This window comes from Arachis ipaensis, chromosome B04 (assembly GCF_000816755.2).
Source record: "Arachis ipaensis cultivar K30076 chromosome B04, Araip1.1, whole genome shotgun sequence".
Classification (NCBI taxonomy): Eukaryota; Viridiplantae; Streptophyta; class Magnoliopsida; order Fabales; family Fabaceae; genus Arachis; species Arachis ipaensis.
In genome coordinates, this window is record NC_029788.2 from 111883161 (window position 1) to 111890537 (window position 7377).

Here is a 7377-nt window from a genome sequence, read left to right on the forward strand (position 1 = left end):
CTTCATAGAGGGATTCACCTTCTTTCTGTCTGAAGGTTTGAACATCAGCTCTAAGCTTGCTCAACTTTTGAGGAGGAAAGTGCTTGGCTAAGAAAGCCGTGACCAGCTTATCCCAAGAGTTCAGGCTGTCTTTAGGTTGAGAATCCAACCATAATCTAGCTCTGTCTCTTACAGCAAAAGGGAAAAGCATGAGCCTGTAGACTTCAGGATCTACTCCATTAGTCTTAACAGGATCACATATCTGCAAGAATTCAGTTAGAACTGAAAAGGATCTTCAGATGGAAGTCCATGAAACTTGCAGTTCTGCTGCATCAGAAAAGCTAACTGAGGTTTCAGCTCAAAGTTGTTTGCTCCAATGGCAGGAATGGAGATGCTTCTTCCATGTAAATTGGAATTAGGTGCAGTAAAGTCACCAAGCATCTTCCTTATATTATTATTATTATTTTCGGCTGCCATATCCTCTTCCTGTTCGAAAATTTCTGAAAGGTTATTTCTGGATTGTTGTAATTTAGCTTCTTTTAATTTTCTCTTCAGAGTCCTTTCAGGTTCTGGATCTGCTTCCACAAGAATGTTTTTATCCTTGCTCCTGCTCATATGACAAAGAAGAGGGCACATAAAAATAATAATAATATCAGAAAGAGAGAGAGAGGGTTCGGATTTTTGGTTGGTGAGGAAGAGATGTTAGTAGATGAATAAATAAATAGAATAAGATGAGAGAGAAGGAGGGAATTTTCGAAAATTATTTTTGAAAAGGAGTTAGTGATTTTTGAAAATAGTTTTTGAAAAGTTGTTAGTAATTTTTCGAAAATTAAGTTTTAAAAATTAAAATAATTAATAATTTAAAAAGAAATTTTGAAAAAGGGGGAAGATATTTTCGAAAGAGAGAGAGAGAGAGTTAGTTAGGTGGTTTTGAAAAAGTTAAGAAACAAACAAAAAGTTAGTTAGTTAGTTGAAACAAATTTTGAAAAGGTAAGAAGTTAGGAAGTTAGAAAAGATATTTGAAAAGATATTTTTGAAAAAGATAAGATAAGAAGATATTTTTGAAAAGACATGATAAAATTAGTTTTGAAAAAGATTTGATTTTTAAATCACAATTAATGACTTGATTCATAAGAAATCACAAGATATGATTCTAGAACTTAAAGTTTGAATCTTTCTTAACAAGCAAGTAACAAACTTCAAATTTTTGAATCAAAACATTAATTGATTATGTTATTTTCGAAAATTTGATATAAAAATAAGAAAAAGATTTTTGAAAAATATTTTTGGAATTTTCGGAAATAACTAATAATTTTGAAAAAGATTTGATTTTTTGAAAAAGATTTTGAGAAAGATAAGATTTTCAAATTGAAAATTTGATTTGACTCATGAGAAACAATTTGATTTTCAAAAATTTTTGAAAAAGTCGATCCAAATTTTCGAATTTGATGAGAGAAAAGAGAGAAGATATTTTTTTGATTTTTGAAATTTTTATGAAAAAAATGAAAATTATGCAATGCATGAAATTTTAGATCAAAACATGTGATGCATGCAAGAATACTATGAATGTCAAGATGAACACCAAGAACACCGTGAATATCATGATGAACATCAAGAACATATTTTTGAAAAATTTTTAATGCAAAGAAAACATGCAAGACACCAAACTTAGAATTCTTTAATGCTTAGACACTAAGAATTCAAGAATGCATATGATAAACATGAAAAGACACAAAACAAAAAATCATCAAGATCAAACAAGAAGACTTACCAAGAACAACTTGAAGATCATGAAGAACTCTATGAATGCATGAATTTTCGAAAAATGCAAGATGCATATGCAAGTGACACCAAACTTATAACATGACTCAAGACTCAAACAAGAAACAGAAAAATATTTTTGATTTTTATGATTTTATGAAATTTTTTTTTTGGATTTTTTTGTTTTTTCGAAAATTATATGAAAAAGAAAAAATAAGGATTCCAAAATTTTTAATATGAATTCCAGGAATCTTGCATTCTTAGTCTAAAGCTTCAGTCCAGGAATTAGACATGGCTCACTAACCAGCCAAGCTTTCAATGAAAGCTCCAGTCCAAAACACTAGACATGGCCAATGGCCAGCCAAGCTTCAGCAGGTAACACGAGAGTATATTGCTCTTTACAGAAGTAAGTAATTGATGCATAAATCCACTTCCGGGACCCACTTGGTGTGTGCTTGGGCTGGGCTTTAAGTGTTGCACGTGCAGAGGCCATTTGTGGAGTTGAACGCCAGCTTCTGTGCCAGTTTGGACGTTCAACTCTGGTTTTGGATCCTTTTCTGGCGCTGGACGCCAGATTTGGGCAGAGAGCTGGCGTTGAATGCCAGTTTACGTCGTCTATTCTTGGCCAAAGTATGGACTATTATATATTTCTGGAAAGCTCTGGATGTCTACTTTTTAACGCAATTGGAAGCGCGCCATTTCGAGTTCTGTAACTCCAGAAAATCCACTTTGAGTGCAGGGAGGTCAGAATCCAACAGAATCAGCAGTCCTTCTTCAACCTCTGAATCTGATTTTTGCTCAAGTCCCTCAATTTCAGCCAGAAAATACCTGAAATCACAGAAAAACACACAAACTCATAGTAAAGTCCAGAAATGTGAATTTAACATAAAAACTAATGAAAACATCCCTAAAAGTAACTAGATCCTATTAAAAACATACTAAAAACAATGTCAAAAAGCGTATAAATTATCCGCTCATCAGCACCCCAAGAGATATGAAGATGGGAATGTGGAACTGCTGGGGTTTGGGAAGACCCCTGACAGTTCATAGCATCAAAGGAATTTTTAAATCTCATTCTCCCAAGGTTTTGTTCTTATGCGAGACAAAGAACAATTCTTCGACTGTGGAGGGTGTGCTGCGGAGAGTCAGATATAATTCTATGTTCTTAGTGGACCCGATTGGGTTGGCAGGTGGTCTGGTGGTAGTGTGGAAAGACAATATTCAAGTTCAGATTCTCAGACATGATAACTTTTTTATTCATTTCACAGCTGATGATTAACAAGTAGGGCAAAAATGGGAGGTTATAGGAATGCACTTGAGTATGGAAGAGGTGAGAAGGATTGAGCAATATAATCGAGTGTTACAGCTTATGAAGATTGGTGGAGATAAGGTAGTTATCATAGGAGATTTCAATGCAATCAAGACAAATCCCGAGAAGGAGGGTGGCAGAGCAAAATCAAGTACTTCCATACAAAATTTCAATGATTTTATAAATGATAGAGGTTTAATTGATTTAGGTTATGAAAGGAATAAGTTCACGTGGAGTAATCGAAAATTCGGAGGAAACCTTGTTAAGGAGAGGTTGGATAGAGCCTTAACAACCGGTGCTTGGAGAGATGATTGGCCAAATGCTATGGTCATGCACTTGGAGGACACAAGATCTGATCATAGACCGATTTTATTAAGTACAGAGAAGGAAGGGAGGAGGTTTAAGAGAAGATTCAGATTTCAAGAAAGATGGTGTAAGATGGGAGATGTTATCGCCATTGTGAAGGAGACTTGGAGAGAAGGAATGGAGGGTTCACCATGTTTCAGCTTGTAACTAAGTTGAAAAAATACAGACATAAATTTTGAATTGGCAAAAGACTTCCTGCTCTAACTCTAAGGTCAGAATTCTTAATGTCAAAGAGAATTTGGCTAAAGAGGTTGGAAAAGGAGAGCACGCCAATGGTACCATAATCTGAAATCTAGAGGCTGAATTGGAGGAAGTTTTGGACCAAGAGGAGAGATATTGGCAAGAAAAATCTAGAGTTAATTAGCTGAATTATTAGAGCGACCAAAACTCTAAGTTCTTTCACTCCAAGTTCCAAATGAGGAATAGAAGAAATAGAATACAGTATTTGGAGGACGAAGAAGGGAATACAGCACAAAGGTAGAAGAAATAGCAAAAACAACCCAAAAATATTTTGAGACTCTCTTTACTTCAAGCAACCCAAAGGACCCAGCCGAAGAGATTCAAGATATTCCAAAGAAGATAAATACAGTAACTAACCGGAGGTTAGTCAGACTAGTGACAGAAAAAGGGATCAAAGAGGTAGTTTTTTCTATCAATCCCTTCTCTGCACCTGGGGATGATGGATTCACTGCTAAGTTCTATCAAGCTTATTGGGATGTGATTAAGGAGGACATCATCAGAGCAATTAAAAGTTTTTTCTTTGGAGGTAAACTACTTAAGGCTTTTAATCATACAAATATTTGCTTAATTTCTAAAATTTCAAATGCTAGGAATATGAAGCAGATTAGACCTATAAACCTTAGTAGTGTATTTTATAAAATTATATCCAAGGTCTTTGTACATAGGTTGCAGTTTGTTATGAATAGATTGATCAGTGATACACAAAGTGTTTTTGTTAAAGGAAGACTGATTGATCACAATGTATTAATTGCACATGAATTCATGCATTTTTTAAAGAACAAGAAATATGGAAGTCATGATTTTGCCTAGAAGATCGATATGAGTAAAGCATATGATGGGGTAGAATGGTCTTTCATATGGTCTATGATGAGAAAGTTGGGCTTTCGTAATAAATGGGTGGACTAGATTAAGGAGTGTGTGACGACAGTTTCTTATTTTGTTACTGTGGATGGTCAACCTCATGGTCTCTTTAAACCATGTAGAGGGGTGTGGCAAGGCGACCCCCTGTCTCCTTACCTTTTTCTATTTTGTGCAGAGGGACTCTCCCATCTACTCCACAGAGACAGAAATTTTTTGGATTGAGACTTAACTACCAATGACGCAAAATCAATCACTTATTTTTTGCAGATGACTCAATACTATTTAGTAAGGCTACGGAAGAGAATTGTCGGGGAATAATTCAGATTTTACAAAGTTATGAGGAGATTAGTGATCAGAAGGTTAACTTAGATAAATCATCAGTGTTCTTTAGCAGAAATACACCAGTGCATATGCGAGATTCCCTAGCTAACATACTCTAAGTTCCTCATATTGGCAATCAAGACAAATATTTAGAACTCCCGTCAGTCATCCAAAGATCCAAAAGGGCAACATTTAATTACATAAAGCATAAGGTTACACAAAAACTTCAACACTGAAAAAGGGCTTTACTTTCATCAAGTGGCAGGGAGGTATTAATAAAAGTTATTACAACTACTGTACCATTTTACACCATAAACTATTTCAAACTGCCAGAAACGCTACTCGAAGAAATTCAGAGAAAAATTCTGCAATTCTTGTGGGGACAAAAGGGAAACGAAATGAGGATGCAGTGGATAAGTTGGAGAATTACTTGTAGGCCGAAAGAACAAGGGAGATTGAACTTCAAGGATCTAAAAGCCTGGAGAAAAAGACCAGGCAGCATGATAAGTATTAAACAGAATTCATGGGTCAAAGAGTTTACTGCCATAACACATATAACTAATGCAAATACAGAATACACTCCATAGTGAATTGCAGAATTAATGCTACCAAACAGACAATGGAATCAAACAAAAATTAAAAAATATTTCAATCCAGCAATAGCATAAGCAATTATTATCACAGAAATTATAAACGAAAAAGATTACATTACCTGGCTGAAGGAGAAGAAGGGAAGCTATTCAGTCTCATCTGGTTATAAAATTGTATTTCAGATTTATCATCCTCCAGTGAAATTTCTTTCTGTTCAGTGCCAAAAAAAATCCATATGGTCAGGAATATGGAATCTTAATTAAAATCCAACCAAGGTAAAAAATTTCTTATGGAAGCTAATGCATAATGGATTACCAGTCAAAGAAAAGCTCCACACTCGAATCCCCCAAGTTAATCCTATCTGTCCACGGTGTAACTCAGTAGAGGAATCGACTTCACATTATTTGTGGTCTGTCCAGATTCAGCAGAAGTTTGGAGGCTATTGGGTATTCATCTTCCAATAGTTACCGATGAGCTTTGGCAGTGGTGAGAAGAATTGCAAAATGAAGATAATTAAAGAAGATAAAAGAAGTTGTAGCTAAGCTGGCATGACAGATTTGAAAATCTAGAAATGAACAAATTTTTTAAAATAAGCAAAAACTATCAGTAGAAGTTGTTCATGCTGCTCGAAAACATTGTCTTTCTATTTCCCTTTCTTGAAGATGACCTTACCTATTCCTTTCATCACTTCAGTTACATAATTTTTTAATTTATTGGTAGAACTTTTTCATGTGAGTCACTATTATGTGTAATGTTCCATTTTGGACCAATTTTATTTAAGAAATAAAAATAATTATCTTAAAAAAATTAATAAATATTAAATAAGGTAAATTCTAGCTAATTTTGATAATTTTTTTTTTGTTATCAAATATTTCATTATTTAAAAAACAACTCTCTTTCTGCTTTGTTGTCATCTTTTTTGGACGAGGCATATACCCTCTTAAAAAGCCATAAACTGAAGACCAAAAATACAAAATGAAAACCCACTCCAAAAGAAAGGTATTATTCTTGGAAAGATATTGAAAAAATGGGCCATAGCCTATACGACCTTTTATTTTTTATTTAATTTGCAGTTAATTAATTAATTAATTAATTTGTTCACTTACCAATCAAAAACCTCCAACACCATGCATCAATAAGTTTTCGCTTTAGAAGAGGGATGTCGTCATCGGATAGGTGTCCAAGATGTCTTTCTAGCCAGGAATCGGTTATACATTGTATTTGGGATTGTCCAAAAGCTCAGCTTGTCTGGCAAAGGTTGGATATTCCTTGTCATCCTTTGGATTTAAAGAACTGGTTCTTGTATCATAGCAAAGAGCACCGCCACAGGGTAAATCACCGCCTCTCAGGCCCCGACTGATTCTACCATAAGTGTACTAGCAATTGTATGGTTAGAAAGAGAAATATCCGCAGGTATACAACAACGGATTGAATCTGCGGATATTTCTCTTTCTAACCATACAATTGCTTCGTTTGGAATCGGGACTCTTCTACTGCATTTTACTTATTTTTTTTTATTTTTTTCTTTGTTTAATCGATACAAATTGTGACCCCGATCTCGCGGATATTTCGATTACAAGTAAAAAGGGTTCGAATAGATATTGATTGTGTTTGAAAATTTATTAAACGATTGATTAGTCCAATCCCAATATCTTGATTTCGAATGGCAATACAAGAATATTCAAGGAATATCCATTCATTCTCTTAGAGACCAAAAAAGTAATTGAAGTTCAATCTTAAGTCAAAAATGGAAAATTCTAACTTTCCATGAATTTTCCATTTTTGACTTAACGACGGAACTTTGCTTATTTCTTTTTTTGAGGATCGGCGTTTGAAGCGGACTCAAAAGACCAACCTTATTGAGATTGACTTTTTGCTACTGTTTGGATAGATTGATCGAAAAAGATTTCTTGTTCTTATTAAAAGATCATGATTGGATCCACATATAT